Raw genomic sequence first — 17,367 nt, forward strand, 5'->3', positions numbered from 1 at the left:
CGACATTAAAACTTAAAACGAACAGAAATTATTCCGTATATGAAAGGGGCTGTCCCCTCCTCAACGCCTCGCTCTTTACGCTAAAGTTTGACTCTGTCTCACAACTTTATTTTTTAAAACAATAAAAAACTTTAGCGTAAAGAGCGAGGCGTTGAGGAGGGGACAGCCCCTTTCATATACGGAATAATTTCTGTTCGTTTTAAGTTTTAATGTCGCTCCTTACTTTCAGTTTAAAAACTTGTTTTTTTTATTTAATTATAATAAAGAACGAAAATAATGTTATGATAATCACATTGAAGAGGTTGCTGTTTACAAAATGTTGAAAAAATACAAAGAGATTGATCTTTTTCGTATACGACTTAATAAGTGAATGCAATATTTATACAAGTTTATATTTCGAAAAGAAATTTTTATTATGAATAAAGAACCAATATCAAGTTATTATAAAACGTAATATGACAATAACAATTAGTCATTGCTGTCACATTGCTGATATGTCCTTTTGATAAATTTTATGTTCACATACTTCTTGAAATTTTCATCTCAATGCTCTTAGCCTTAGAAGTAGTTGCAGTAGAAGTAGTAGTTGAAGCAGTAGTAGTAAATTTAGCAGGGATAGTAATATTAGTGGTAGCGCACCCATATTGCCTTTTGGTCAGATGACCTTCCCCTTTAGGTATTTTCTGAAAGTTCCAACTTAATACCCAAATCAATTCCTGAGATACGCTATTTTGACAATGTATATGCACATAGCGCCTTTTGATTAAGTTCAAATTTCCTGTCAATTCTAAATAGAGTAATATAGTAGTAGTATTAGTAGCAGTAGTAGTGATGGTAGTTGTAGTAGTAGTGGTTGCATGCAAATATTGTCTTGTTGGTCATATCCCTTGACATTTCCTGAAAGTTCCAAATTAATATACTCAGTCATTCCTGACTTTTTACAATCCATATGCACATAACATGTTTTGATTTAGTTCAACACCCCCCTCAACTTTCTCTTAAAGGCTCACCTGAATGCCCTTTGTCTTTTTGGAAAGTAAAGTATTAAATAAGAACTATTTATATAAAGTTTCCTTTAGTTCTTGCATTTATTTCACAAATCATTTAATATTTTACTTTTTAGCAGCCATCGCAAGACACAGCAGATGAACATGCTAATTTAGACAGCTTAGGTGTTTCAAGATTTTCAGTGAGAGAAGTTTCATCCCTAGCTAGTACGTTTTGCCTACTGGTAAGCCCATTTTTAAAGTTTCATCACTAGCTATTATGTTTTGCTTACTGGTAAGCCCATTTCTAAAGTTTCATCCCTAGCTATTACATTTTGCCTACTGGTATGTCCATTTTTGAAGTTTCATACATAGCTATTATGTTTTGCTTACTTGTAAGCCCATTTTTAAAGTTTCATCCCTAACTATTATGTTTTGCTTACTGGTAAACTCATTTTTAAAGCCTATTTACTAATGTTCGAGTTTATAGTTATTTCCTTTTTTTACTTTAAACAAAGGCCGTCGCATAATATAATTTAAGCTAATAGTTCAAACAGACAAAAAATGTTATAATCTCCGTATAATTGTCATGATCTCAATCTCCTGTGTATTGTATGTGATTTACCGTGCAAGTGATTTACTGTGACGTTTTTCTTCAACTTGAGCAACTCTGTTCTCTTTTTTTTCTTTTCTCGAAAGAAGGGATGGTGAAGTGGTCCGTGGTACTTACAAATGGCGTCTAAGTCCCTGAGGGGAAAAGGGGTAGCTGATGGGATGGAGTATAAAGTACAGATGTATAATATATAGTACAGCATAAAGTGTGCCAGAACGTAACTCTGGAAAGTGAAAGATTCTAAAAAAGATAGAATTCTTTCCCTAGTGTTTGGGTCTAAGAGATTGAGAGGCTTTCAGCCCTAAATCTTAGAAATGAAGTGGTTGGTATGTCAGTTTAGCATGCAACTTATTCTGTAATTTGTAGTTTTCTTTGGCATCTACTCACAGAAAATGAGTGGCATCAAGCCCTGTGTTGTCAAAATGAGGTTTTTAGTGTGCCTGTCGAGGTTTGGAATAATTCTATCGTTCGTCCTTAGAGAAATTAAAAGGTCTCAGTACCTTTGTTTTCAGTATGGATAACCTAATGTCGCAGTTCAGTTCTCATTTCATGATGATTTGTTTATTCCTAATAAGAAACTAAGGAATGTAAGAGAAAAAAAGACTTACAAAGAGGGATTACAATTTGAAAGCCCAGTCTGTGACGACAGAGTATAATTTCATAGTCTGTATCCATTTCTGAAGGAGATGTAGTTAAGGATCCATTATTGGTCAGCCCGCCAGTACAAACTCGAGGGAGAGGTTAAAATCCTCTTCCTAGGAGGTATTGATAATGTGATGGAAAAATGGCAACGATCACATCGAATATTGGAAGAGTTGGGTTGTATTAACGACGTGGTTGAGCTGAAAAAGCCTGGGAAGGGGGTTGAGATCCGTTCTGTCAGCTGATTAGGGATTTTCATTCAGAAGAGCAGTGAATTCCAACAATTAATTTTATGGTATTGGTTTGATTATATATATCAAGTATCTGTGCTAGGGTAAGGGTTTTTCTTACTTTAAAAAATTGTCGAGAAACCATGAAACTTGTAAAGCCCATGCCTCTCTTAATGTAAAGAACACAAATTTGTCAAAAAATTCGCTTTTCAGTAATCGGTATTTTCAAGATGAAATGTTTCCACTACTTTCATAAGTTTCCTTTGTGTCCATGGAACGAAGCAGATAAAACACGTCTGCGAGTAGATTATGAATTCATTTTCTCTAACTTGTTTTTCATCTATTTTAGTGGTTTATTGGAAACTACAGCTACCAGGCAGCTCTTTCAGACACAGAAGCTGGCATCGTGAATGTACTCTCGTCAAGTTCTAGTCTTATTACTCTTATTTTTGCAGCGTTTTTACCCAGCAGTACTTTGGATCGCTTTACTTTATCTAAATTAGTTGCTGTTATATTGAGTATTATTGGAGTGGTAAGTTTACTCCTATCCTTTAATCAAACTTGAATATTCTTGAAAGAAGTGTGTTATTTCATAAATTTAATTTTAATATTCTGAACCAAGGGGTACCTCAATAACGAATGGAAAAGCTATTTAACAAAATAGTTTGGCTGGCATGGAAAATCATTTATGCTAACCTTTTTTTAAAGAACTAAACAAGTATCCCTGGTGGTTTTTGGCCTGCTTTTATATGAACACAAACTGTTTCTTTCGTGAGGAAAAACATTGCATTAGCAAAAATAAAAAAACACAGTGTGTCTGTTACAAGTCATTGAAGGGCCTCAGGAAATCCCCCCCATCACTAGTTGACACCGGTTCTCCCCGAACCTGTACAAATTATTGAAGGGCATCAGCAAATTTCATGTCCCCCCCAACACTAGTTGAAATCGCTTCTCCTTGGACCTGTTCCCTGTTGCCCTTTAACCTTTTCTCACCCTCAGTTGGCATTTGAAGTTATTTTCAAATGCCAACTGGCGTGCCTATTTACGCCAGTCACTGCCAAAATTCTTCATACTGGTTGGTTCTTGCTAATTTTGAACATATTTTGCATATTGCAAACGTATATTGAAAATATATTGCATTAGCAAAAATAAAAAGCATAGTGTGTCTGTTACAAATCATTGGGCATCCGAGAAATTATTTACAGAAATGTTTTTGTTTATGAATATTTTTTTAAATGATTGTTACTCATGTCAGATATTTAATTTTTTCCCTAATATTGAAAGACTTATTCATAGGGTAAATCAAACCGCTTGCCTCGACGATTATTATACTAGCCTACTCTACTGGCAATTTGTAACAGCTCGGGGCTAATGTTCTCATAAACCAACAAAATACCTGAAGTACAGCGGATCGTCACTGAAAACTTTAGTTTGTACAACTGATATAGTTTCATGGAAAACTCGAAGCATTTTTGAGAGGTGTGAATGGGACAAACTAAAAGGTGCTAAAAGTTAACCAAGTAGTCCATTAATCTCCTCAGTTAATTTACAAAGGCATAACTGAAAATATAGGCTACCTTAAACTTCTATATGTGTCATTGAAAGTTGTGCTTTTTTAAAGTTGTTTGTATTATTCGCTGTCATTCGCATGAAAATATAGGCTACCTTAAACTTCTAAATGTGTCATTGAAAGTTGTGCTATTTTAAATTTGTGCTATTTTATATTTTCTTTTTTTACTTTAAACAAAAGCCGTCGCATAATATAATTTAAGCTAATAGTTCAAACAGACAAAAAATGTTATAATCTCCGTATAATTGTCATGATCTCAATCTCCTGTGTATTGTATGTGATTTACCGTGCAAGTGATTTACTGTGACGTTTTTCTTCAACTTGAGCAACTCTGTTCTCTTTTTTTTCTTTTCTCGAAAGAAGGGATGGTGAAGTGGTCCGTGGTACTTACAAATGGCGTCTAAGTCCCTGAGGGGAAAAGGGGTAGCTGATGGGATGGAGTATAAAGTACAGATGTATAATATATACTTTCAAGGGACAATACAAGAATCTTAATTCTAATACTGTGAGTCCGACACTAAAAAGGCTGTAAAAGATAATATAAATTCTGAGTTGAAAGTTTTAGTCTCAGTTAAGAAAGAAAAAAAAAGAAAATGTGACAGATTTCAAATAAGAGGTTCTGAATTGAAGAAATACTAAGCAAGATTTATTTGTTCAATTCTGTTACTCTATTATCTCAATATTGTAATTTTCCCGGTGATGTTACACAATTTTCTCGGTGTTGACTCAAGTTCCTAGTGCCTGGCTACCATAGCTGAGTAGAAATATAATAGCCTTGCAAATACTGGTCTAAGATAAGCTTTACTCTAACCCCGTAATTCCGAACGTGGGGCGCAAGACCCACCGGTGGGGCACGGCAATATATTGTAGGGTAATGGGTAGGACGTGTACCCTTCGGCTGATTATACTTTAAAGCCTTAGTTTTGAAGAAAAAAAATCATGTGACTGAAGTGACATTTAAATACATTTAAAGAGCAAAAAAGATACATGATAACATTGCAATGACATTATACATTGTATAAAAAGTATTGTATTCAGAAAATATATTTAACTACTATTGCAAAATACGTCTAGAAGACAACCCAAAAAAGATACCAAGTTAGGGGGCTTTTCAGCTTCCTTCTGATGAATAAATGTAAAATTTTGAATAAAAAAGTTTAAAATTCATGAAGGGGGCATCAGGATTTTAGAAATGCCAGGTGGGGCATGGTCCAAAATCGGTGAGGAATCAGTGCTCTAACCCACAGATTGTATGTAATCAGATGGTGACATCACCATAATAAAGATGGCGTATGATATACCCCCTACTTAATATTCTTCATCTAATTAGAACCTTGAATTGTCGATAATTTTGGGATTCCCGGATCAAAATATGATGAATATATAATACTTTATTAACAAAATTATGGGAAATCCCAAAATTATGGAAAATTCAATGTTCTAATTAGATGAAGAGTATTAGGTAGGGGTATATCATGCAAGTACCAGAAAGATTATGAAAAATATATATTTGCAGAGAAAAATAGCAGAGAAGCAAATTAGCAGAAAAGCAAAATTAAATCCAGAATACAGGAAAAAGTAATATTTTGCTCTTTTTTTCAATCAAAAATCAACTTTTTGGCAATTGACATTTTGCTATTCAAAAGCTTGCTTGATTTCATTACTGCCAGACACGAAAATTGATTAAAGTATAAGACATCGAGTAATGACAAATGTAAAACAAAAAGCAAAATAATTTTTTGTAAGAAATTTCGTTTTTCAATTCCTCCTTTAACAGCTGAAATTGTTGTATCAATTAATAAACTTAGCATTTATATATTTCATAGAGAGATTAATGACGATAGAAGTCGTTTTAGTTAGCAAGATACCTTTGCATAACAACATCGGCCAAAAAGGTCTCGAAGCTGCCATTCCATTGCTAGTTTCTTTCTTATAACCTAATCTTTGTTCAAGATAGTTGTGAGATAAAATAAAATAAATTAAAAAAATGATCAAAATCTCTCCTTTTTTTCTAGCTTTGAATAAGGATTGATTAATTAATTTCAGGCCCTAGTAAGCTACTCAGATTTAAAAATCGAGAAAGGTTTTCCTGTTGGCGCAATTTGGTCCCTGGTCGGTGCTGTCTCGTATGCCGGATACTTAGTGATTTTTAAGCATAAAGTCAATGACGAAGCTACGTTAGATATAAGGATGTTTTTCGGTATGACTATTTGTCTTCTTTTCTCCCTCTTCTCTTCTCTCATTTTTGTGTATCATTTTGTGTCTCATTTTGTGTCTCATTTTGTGTATCATTTTCTCTCATCTTGTTTCTCCTTTTTATTTTCGAACTTTCTTTCTATTGTGTAGTCATGTCTTGTATGTAAACAATAAAGACAGAATTTATACAAAACTGAAAAATAACGTCTCTATATTCGGTGCTTACTCATTTGTTCGAATAAATTCAAATATTGCTAAATTGAATACAATGAACTTTGGGAAACTGACAAATTCTTGGAGAAACTTGGCCAAAAAATGGGGAAACGTTTTAGAGATAACACTGCTCAAGACCAGCAAACACATCAGATTTTCACCTGATATAAGTGACTCAAAAGCTGGTTCTGAAATCCCCGGTTTTTTTATTTTGTTTCAACATTGACCAATATGGAAATTAATCTACGAAACTTTTTCCATCAAATAACATAATTTGCACTTTTGCAGCAGAACACTTTACTGCAAACAATATACATTTTAAATGTTTTAACTTTAATAAATCCAAAATGACTAAGACTTTTAGGAATATTTTATATTAAAGGACGATCATTAGAATCCGGGTTGCAGCGGTAGCTAGCAACCTAGTAAGAGACGATCACGTCCAATGTTAAGAAATATAAAAACCCATAGTTCCTAAAACAGGATTCAGATCAAAACAAAAAGTACACCATAAGAACCGCCTTGTCCGAAACCCCTGTATAGGAAACTTTCTGTTCCTTGGCTTGAAACAGCAAGGGAAATATATTGGCTTTAAAATCAAGAAAATTGACTTTAACCACGTTATTCTCCCCAAACGGGATATTTTTTTTCTTTTCTTCTTTTCCAGAGATAGCTTGGCACTGGAACATCGTAGAGAGTTGTTTAATAGCTCATTTTAAAGGAAATTAATTGGGTTAAAAATCTATAGTAACTAAAATAAATTATTTCTAAAAGAGATACATTAAAAGACGATCACTGAAATAACAAACCATTCCATACATTGGACTTAGTTAGCTACTTGATTGTTTGAGTTTCGTCTCTTACTATTTAAAATAAGAAAAAGTCTTAGGCTTTTTCCTGTTTGTATTTATAGTTAAAAAACGAACTCAAGTCCAAAGAAACTAAACACTGTGGTTCATTCATATTATCTTCGTTATTTTAGCTAGAAAGTAAATAAACAAGTTTCTTTTTTAAATTTTAAATTGAAAAGATAGTGCTTTTAATTCAACATATTAAAAGCTCTCCCCGACGGGGAATCGAACCCTCTTCTCCCAGGTAACAAGTGGGCATACTTACCATTAGACTATCGAAGACTTAAAGAATAAAAGTTACATATAAGATATGATAATAATTTTTTAATCCGGGCTACATAAAGGCTCGATCATCGAATTTTTACATTAAAGAACGAACTTTAGTCCATAGTTTATATTAAAGGACGATCATTAGAAAAGCACACCATTGTATATATTGGACTGAGTTAGTTTTTCAGTTTAGAATCGCTAAAGTTTTACATTAAGGACCGAAGTCTATCTCATAGTAACTAATGCAACGGGAAAAAGAAAAGAGGTCTGTGGTATATATTACGTCATAAAAGGTTACATTTGATTATACAGTAAAATACGATCATTGGAATAACATTTCACTATCCGGGTTGCAGCGGTATCCGGGTTGCAGTGGTAGCTAGCAACCTAGTAAGAGACGATCACGTCCAATGTTAAGAAATATAAAAACCCATAGTTCCTAACAGAGGAGTCAGATCAAAACAAAAAGTACACCATTAGAACCGCCTTGTCCGAAACCCCTGCATAGTAAAATTTCTGTCCCTTGGCTTGAACAGCAAGGGAAATATATTGGCTTGAAAATCAAGAAAAGTGGCAGCTACTACAACATTCTGCCTAAACGGGATATTTTTTTTACATTAAAAGACGATCACTGAAATAAATTATAGTAAAGAACCGGGAGCCTGGCGGCTTCGCCACCGGGCCCTGGTACTCGGCATGCGGCAGGCTTTCATATATCTATATACATGGATTCTGATTGTTGCTTGTCTTCTAACCACTGACAATTTGGTGTCTTTTCATACTGCGGTCTTTTCAAAGATATTTGATTATTAGAGCAAATATGATTTCTAACTGTGACATCTAGTATGCTTCAAATTTTTAGTTTTATTTTTTAAGTTTTTTAAATTTCTGTAATTCCTTGCTAAAATATATACAAACATTTTTGCTATTTTTACATTAAAGAGCTAACTTTAGTCCATAGTAACTGATCCAACTGTTCGTGGTAACGAACTGAATAGTAAGAGCGACTCGTCTTAATAGTAACCGAAATTCTAAAAAACGGTATTTCGATATCAATAGATGCATCAAAAGAATCGAATTTTTATGCTGATTTTATGTATATGGGTTTCATCAAGTTTAATCTAACCCATCAAAAGTTACGAGCCTGAGAAAACTCGCCTTATTTTGAAAAAAAGGAAAAAAAAACCCTAAAAGTGATAGAATCTTAATGAAAATCACATCATCAGATTCAGCGTATGAGAGAATCTTACTGTAGAGTTTTGAAAAAGTCCTATCTGCAAATATGTGGAATTTAGTATTTTTTGCCAGAATTATATTAAAAAACGATAGGATAAAATTGAAATTTTGTTAGTATCATCGATATCATGGTTTTATTGATACCCGATTTACAGAGTAAAAGAAATCGGCCCTACTTGGCCTTAAACCACCAACCTTTTGGTTAAAGCCCGATGGTGCTAGTCAAACAGTTCGTGGTAACAAACTATAATAAGACTTACATTAAAGAACGAACTGTACCACATAGTAACTGAAGTATTAAAAGGAAAAATATTTATGGTGTCTGAGTAACAATTAAAATTTTTTATTTACATTAAAAGACGATCATTGAAATAACAAACCCTTGCATACATTTGACTTAGTTAGCTATGTGATTGTTTGAGGATCGTCGCTTACTATTTCAAAGAAGAAAAAGTCGTAGGCGTTTTCCTGTTTGTAATCAAACAGTTCGTGGTAACGAAATGTATAGTAAAAGCCCAAAGGAACTGAACCCTGTGGTTCATCCTTGCCACTAATCTCTGGGCATGTTTCAATCCCAAAGGCATTGTTATTTGATATTTAGGCTATTTTGAATAGAATGGCTATCTCAAAATTTCTATTAGTTACATTTCGGGACAATAAGACGTAGTTGAAAGGCCCTTCCAATATCCAATCCAATGAGCTCTTTTCGAAGTTTCTACATCAACTCCTTCAATACGAAGTGCCCTGGTCTAACCCCCCCCCCTCCCCAAAAAAAAAAAAATTGTGCCAATATCATTCTTTACTTAGGCATCCAATTGCGCTTCCTATGATATATAGATTCTTTTTGTAACTTTATACAGAAAAACCAAAAGTGTGAGGCTTAGTAGACAATCGGTGTTGAAAATTGGATTTTAATAATGAAATATCTTTGAAAAGATTGCAGTATGAAGTTTAATAAAAAGGTAGTATTATAATCAAGCAATAAATAATAATGTAAAAGTGTTATTTGAGATATCTGACGGCACGGGTATTTTGTTCTTGCAGGATTTACTATATACTCCACATAAAGAGGGAGGGGGGGGAGAGGATTACATTAAAGAACGAACTTTAGTCCATAGTAACTTATCCAACTGTTCGTGTTAACGAACTGAATAGAAAACGCGACTCGTCTTAATAGTAACCGAAATTCTAAAAAACGGTATTTCGATACCAATAGATACATCAAAAGAATCGAATTTTTATACTGATTTTAAATATATAGGTTTCATCAAGTTTCATCTAACCCATCAAAAGTTACGAGCCTGAGAAAACTCGCCTTATTTTCAAAAAAAGGAAAAAAAATCCTGTGATAAAATCCTGTGGAAAAAAAAAGTGATAGAATCTTAATGAAAATCACATAATCAGATTCAGCGTATGAGAGAATCTTACTGTAGAGTTTTTAAAAAGTCCTATCTGCAAATATGTGGAATTTGGTATTTTTTGCCAAAATTATATTAAAAAACGATAGGATAAAATTGGAATTTTGTTAGTATCATCGGTATCATGGTTTTATTGATGGTGCTAGTCAAACAGTTCGTGGTATCAAACTATAATAAGACTTATCAGGGTTGCAGCGGTAGCTAGCAACCTAGTAAGAGACGATCACGTCCAATGTAATCCGGGTTGCAGCGGTAGCTAGCAACCTAGTAAGAGACGATCACGTTCAATGTTAAAGAATATAAAAACCCAGAGCTCCTACAAAAAGGAGTCAGATCAACACAAAAAGTACACCATTAGAACCATCTTATCCGAAACCCCTGTATAGGAGATTTTCTGTTCCTTGGCTTGAACAGTAAGGGAAATATATTGGTTTGAAAATCAAGAAAATTGACTTTAACCACGTTAGTCTCCCCAAACGGGATATTTTTTTTTCTTTTTTTGTATCCAGAGATAGCTTGGCACTGGAACATCGTAGAGGGTTGTTCAATAGCTCATTTTAAAGGAAATTAATTGGGTTAAAAATCTATAGTAACTAAAATAAATTATTATTTCTAAAAGAGAATAAATTTTTCCAATAAAAACTGTATTTTTGATGCAGTGACGTCATAATTACTATATGAGAAACGTCAAAACTGTAAATGGTCTCATTCATGAATACATAATGACTAGATCAAAGCAATCTACACGCAAGTTAAAAAATCAGTACTAAAAAATCAAGAAAAGTGGCAGCTACTACAACATTCTGCCTAAACTGGATATTTTTTTCTCTTTTCTTTGTTTCCAGTATAATAAAGATCAAACTCTTCCCTATACTAACTTGCATACGCAACTTTACTATAGTTAAGATTACAGTATTTATATTTTTTTTACATTAAAAGATTATAATAAAGAACGACCTCTTGCCTAGACTAAATTTTATACACCACTTAATTATAGTATAGGTTAGTAATTCAACAGATAGCATGGTACTGGAACATCGTAGAGAGTTGTTCAATGGCTCATTTTAAAGGAAATTAATTGGGTTAAAAACCTTTTGTAATTAATTACATTAAAGAACGAACTTTCGTCCTTAGTAATTGAAGTATTATCTGTTTTGCAGCGGTAGCTAGCAACCTAGTAAGAGACGATCACGTCCAACGTTAAGCAATATAAAAACCCCTAACTCCAAAAATAAGAGTCAGATCAAAACAAAAGTACACCATTAGAACCGCCTTGTCAGAAACCCCTATAAGGGAAATAACTTCCTTTGGCTTGAATAACAAAGAAAATATATTGGCTTGAAAATCAAGAAAATTGACTTTAACCACGTTATTCTCCACAAACGGCATGTTTTTTTCTTTCTTATTTTCCACCGATAGCTTGGCACTGGAACATCGTAGAGAATTGTTCAATGGCTTATTTTAAAGGAAATATCTAGATCTAGTGCCATTTGTACCTAATTTTTTTAAAACCTTCTGTAGTTAAAGATAAAATATTTTTAAAATTATAATGAGGAATCTGGGTTGCAGCGGTAGCTAGCAACCTAGTAAGAGACGATCACGTCCAATGTTAAGAAATATAAAAACCCATAGCTCCTAAAAAAGGTACACCAAACAAAAAGTACACCATTAGAATCGCCTTGTCCGAAACCCCTGTATAGTAAACTTTCTGTCCCTTGGCTTGAACATCAAGGGAAATATATTGGCTGGAAAATCAAGAAAAGTGGCAGCTACTACAACATTCTGCCTAAAAGGGATTTTTTTTTCTTGTTTTCCAGAGATAGCTTGGCACTGGAACATCGTAGAAAGTTGTTCAATGGCTCATTTTAAAGAGAATTAATTGGGTAAAAAATCTTTTGTAACTAAAATAAATTATTTCTAATACAATAAAGATCGTCTCTTACTATTTAAAAGAAGAAAAAGCCGTAGGCTTTTTCCTGTGTGTAATCAGTTTATTATCATAGGCAGCGCGCTAGCACTGCCTGAGTAAAGAACGATGTGGGCACAATGTGTGTTTTTTCCGGGTTGCAGCGATAGATCGCAACCTAGTAAGAGACGATCACGTCCAATGTTAAGAAATATAAAAACCCATAGTTCCTAACAAAGGAGTCAGATCAAAACAAAAAGTACACCATTAGAACCGCCTTGTCCGAAACCCCTGTATAGGAAACTTTCTGTCCCTTGGCTTGAACAGCAAGGGAAATATATTGGCTTGAAAATCAAGAAAATTGACTTTAACCACGTTATTCTCCCCAAACAGGATATTTTTTTCTCTTTTCTTTTTTTTTCTTTTCCACAGATAGCTTGGCACTGGAACATCGTAGAGGGTTGTTCAATAGCTCATTCTAAAGGAAATTAATTGGGTTAAAAATCTATAGTAATTATAATCAAGATCGAACTCTTCCCTATACTAACTTGCATAGGCAACTTCACTATAGTTAAGATTACAGTATTTATATTATTTTCCATTAAAAGACGACCATTGGAATAAAAACCCATTACATATATTTGATTTAGTTATCCGGGTTGCAGCGGTAGCTAGCAATCCGGGTTGCAGCGGTAGCTAGCAACCTCCGGGTTGCAGCGGTAGCTAGCAACCTAGTAAGAGACGATCACGTCCAATGTTAAGAAATATAAAAACCCATAGTTCCTAAAAAAAGAGTCAGATCAAAACAAAAAGTACACTATTAGAACCGCCTTGTCCGAAACCCCTGCATAGTAAAATTTATGTCCCTTGGCTTTAACAGCAAGGGAAATATATTGGCTTGAAAATCAATAAAAGTGTCAGCTACTACAACATTCTGCCTAAACGGGATATTTTTTTATTTTTTTCTTTTTTTTTTTCTTTTTTTGTATCCAGAGATAGTATAATAAAGATCGAACTCTTCCCTATACTAACGTGCATAGGTAACTTCACCATAGTTAAGATTACAGTATTTATATTTTTACATTAAAAGACGATCACTGAAATAACAAACCATTCCATACATCGGATTTAGTTAGCTACTTGATTGTTTGAGTTTCGTCTCTTACTATTTAAAAGAAAAAAAAGCCGTAGGCTTTTTCCTGTTTGTATTTATAGTTAAAAAACGAACTCAAGTCCAAAGAAACTGAACACTGGGGTTCATTCATATTATCTTCATTATTTTAGCTAGAATGTAAATAAACAAGTTTCTTTTTTAAATTTTAAATTGAAAAGATAGTGCTTTTAATTCAACATATTAAAAGTTCTCCCCCACAGGGAATCGAACCCCCTTCTCCCAGGTAACAAGTGTTATAATAAAGAACGACCTCTTGCCTATACTAAATTTTATACACCACTTAATTATAGAATAGGTTAGTAATTCCACAGATAGCTTGGCACTGGAACATCGTAGAGAGTTGTTTAATGGCTCATTTTAAAGCAAATTAATGGGGTTAAAAACTTTTTGTAGTTATAAAACTTATAATAAAGAACGACCTCTTGCCTATACTAAATTTTATACGCCACTAAATTATAGTATAGGTTAGTAATTCAACAGATAGCATGGCACTGGAACATCGTAGAGAGTTGTTCAATGGCTCATTTTAAAGGAAATTAATGGGGTTAAAAACCTTTTGTAATTAAAACAAATTATTTTTATTACATTAAGAAATTTTAATTATGTTCCTTAAGAAATCATCATAAGTAATCCGGGTTGCAGCGGTAGCTAGCAACCTAGTAAGAGACGATCACGTCCAATGTTAAGAAATATAAAAACCCATAGTTCTTAAAAAAAGAGTCAGATCAAAACAAAATGTACACCATTAGAACCGCCTTGTCCGAAACCACTGTATAGGAAAATTTCTGTCCCTTGGCTTGAACAGCAAGGGAAATATATTGGCTTGAAAATCAAGAAAAGTGGCAGCTACTACAACATTCTGCCTAAACGGGATATTTTTTTTTTCTTTTTTTCTTTTCCACAGATAGCTTGGCACTGGAACATCGTAGAGGGTTGTTCAATAGCTCATTTTAAAGGATATTAATTGGGTTAAAAACCTTTTGTAACTAAAATAAATTATTTCTAAAAGAGAATAAATTTTTCCACCAAAAACTGCATTTTTGATGTCTTTTCACACTGCAGTCTTTCAAACATAATCGTATACCAGCGGTAAGATTTGAACCCACGCCTCCGAAGAGACTGGTGGCTAAAACCATTGCCTTGGACCACTCGGCCAGGCTGCCTCTCATAAATATCTATATATGTGAATCTGGGTTGCAGCAGTAGCTAGCAATCTAGTAAGAGACGATCAGTCCAATGATAAGAAATATAACAAAACTCCTAAAAATACAGTCAAATCAAAACAAAAGTACATCATTAGAATTACCTTGTCTGAAAACCTACAAGATAAATAATGAATGTCGTCATATTACAGTAAAGAACGATCTCTCTCCCATAGTCTACATAAAGGATCGACCTGAAAATTAGTAAATAACACACAACAGTATGTAATTGAATAGCTTAGTTGCCTGATTTTCTGTGGTTTTTTAATTTAAAACACGAGACAGAGTATAGTTGAAAACAAAGGTGGTAAAAAATTTATTCGACCTGGATTTGTTTCCGGGTTGCAGCGGTAGCTAGCAACCTAGTAAGAGACGATCACGTCCAATGTTAAGAAATATAAAAAACCATAGTTCCTAAAAAAGGAGTCAGATCAAAACAAAAAGTACACCATTAGAACCGCCTTGTCGGAAACCCCTTTATAGAAAACTTACAGACCATTGGCTTGAACAGCAAGGGAAATATATTGGCTTGAAAATCAAGAAATCCGGGTTGCAGCGGTAGCTAGCAACCTAGTAAGAGACGATCACGTCCAATGTTAAGAAATGTAAAAACCCATAGTTCCTAAAAAAGGAGTCAGATCAAATTCAAAAGTACACCATTAGAACCGCCTTGTCCAAAACCCCTTGAACGAAAACTTACCGCCCTTTGGCTTGAACAGCAAGGGAATTATATTGGCTTGAAAATCAAGAAAAGTGGCAGCTACTACAACATTCTGCCTAAACGGGGTATTTTTTTTTCTTTTTTTCTTTCTTTTCCAGAGATAGCTTGGCACTGGAACATCGTAGAGAGTTGTTCAATGCCTCATTTTAAAGGAAATTAATTGGGTTAAAAATCTATAGTAACTAAAATAAATTATTTCTAAAATAGGATAAATTTTTCCACCAAAAACTGCATTTTTGATGTCTTTTCACATTATAATAAAGAACGAACTCTTGCCTGTACTAAATTTTATACGCCTCTTAATTATAGTATAGGTTAGTAATTCCACAGATAGCTTGACACTGGAACATCGTAGAGCGTTGTTCAATGGCTCATTTTAAAGAAAATTAATGGGGTGAAAAATATTATATTAAAAGGCGATCATTAGAAGACCAAACCATTGCATACATTGGACTTAGTTAGCTCCCTGTTTCTTTGAGAGTCGTAACTTACTACTCCAAAGAAGAAAAAGCCGTAGGCTTTTTTATTTTATAGTAAAGAACGAACTCAAGCCTATAGTAAATATTAATAATAAATAGGAATTATGTGAGTTTCATCGGTATCATGGCTGTAGAGATGACTGAAACCTAGTAAAAACAAACCATGTTACATATTGGACTTAGTTAGTTGCTTGATTCTCTGAAGTTCTTTTCTTGCTATTCAAAATAAGAAAAAGCCATTATCTTTTTCCTGATTGTAATTTTAACATAAGGAGAGATATTATCCGGGTTGTAGTGGTAGCTAGTAATTCGGTGTACAGTTGGTGTTAAAGAACGAACTATAGCTCATAGTAATTATATTAAGGGTCTGTGTAGCTCATTATAAATGGAGATTATGTGAGATTCATGGCTATCATAAATGTAGAGATAGCCAAAACCTAGGAAAGAACTTATCAAAGCATATAGTAATCCAGGTTGTAGTGGTAGCTAGCAACCTAGTCCGGGTTGCAGCGGTAGCTAGCAACCTAGTAAGAGACGATCCCGTCCAATGTTAAGAAATATAAAAACCCATAATACTAAAAAAAAGAGTCAGATCAAACAAAGAGTACATCATTAGAAGCGCCGTGTCTGAAACCCCTGTATAGGAAGCTTTCTGTCATTTGGCTTGAACAGCTAGGGAAATATATTTGCTTGATAATCAAGAAAAGTGGCAGCTATTACAGCATTCTACCTAAACGGCATCTTTTTTTCTTTCTTTTTTCTTTTTTTCTTTTCCACATATAGCATGGCACTGGAACATCGTAGAGGGTTGTTCAGTGGCTCATTTTAAAGGAAATTAATCGGGTTAAAATCCTTTTGTAACTAAAACAAATTATTTTTAAAACAGAATAAATTTTTCCACTAAAAACTGCGTTTTTGATGTCTTTTCATACTGCAATCATTGGAATAAAAACCCATTACATACATTTGATTTAGTTAGCCACTTGATTGTTTGAGGTTCGTCTCTTACTATTTCAAAGAAGAAAAAGCCGTAGGCTTTTTCCTGTTTGTAATCAATTAGAATTACATTAAAAGACGATCATTGGAATAATAAATCATTGTATACATTCGATTTAGTTATCTACTTGATTGTTTGAAGTTCGTCTCTTTCTATTTCAAAGAAGGAAAATCCTTAGGGTTTTTCCTGTTTGTAATCATTTACAATTTACATTAAAAGACGATCACTGAAATAACAAACCATTCCATACATTGGACTTAGTTAGCTACTTGATTGTTTGAGTTTCGTCTCTTACTATTTAAAAGAAGAAAAAGCCGTAGGCTTTTTCCTGTTTGTATTTATAGTTAAATCCGGGTTGCAGCGGTAGCTAGCAACCTAGTAAGAGACGATCACCTCCAATGTTAAGAAATATAAAACCCCCCAACTCTTAAAAAAAAGAGTCAGATCAAAACAAAAAGTACACCATTAGAACCGCCTTGTCCAAATTCTCTATAAAGGAAACGTACCGCCCTTTGGCTTGAATAACAAAGAAAATATATTGGCTTGAAAATCAAGAAAATTGACTTTTACCACGTTATTCTCCACAAACGGGATATTTTTTTCTTTCCGCTTGATTTTCCTGCTCAGCTAGCTGGGCAGTGGAAAATCATAGAGAGCTGTATA

The 17,367-nt window shown here is 33.8% G+C and overlaps 1 long non-coding RNA gene across 1 annotated transcript; it reads left to right on the plus strand.

The window, feature by feature from the left end:
- Nucleotides 1-1,130: 1,130 nt before the first annotated feature.
- Nucleotides 1,131-6,237, plus strand: LOC148949203 (uncharacterized). The gene is made up of 3 exons (XR_016142073.1): nucleotides 1,131-1,231; nucleotides 2,821-3,003; nucleotides 6,088-6,237. It is a non-coding gene; the product is annotated as an uncharacterized LOC148949203 (long non-coding RNA).
- Nucleotides 6,238-17,367: the final 11,130 nt, after the last annotated feature.

The sequence above is a fragment of the Artemia sp. Qi Xiang Cuo genome, chromosome 8, assembly GCF_049724085.1.
Source record: "Artemia sp. Qi Xiang Cuo chromosome 8, ASM4972408v1, whole genome shotgun sequence".
Lineage (NCBI taxonomy): Eukaryota > Metazoa > Arthropoda > Branchiopoda > Anostraca > Artemiidae > Artemia > Artemia sp. Qi Xiang Cuo.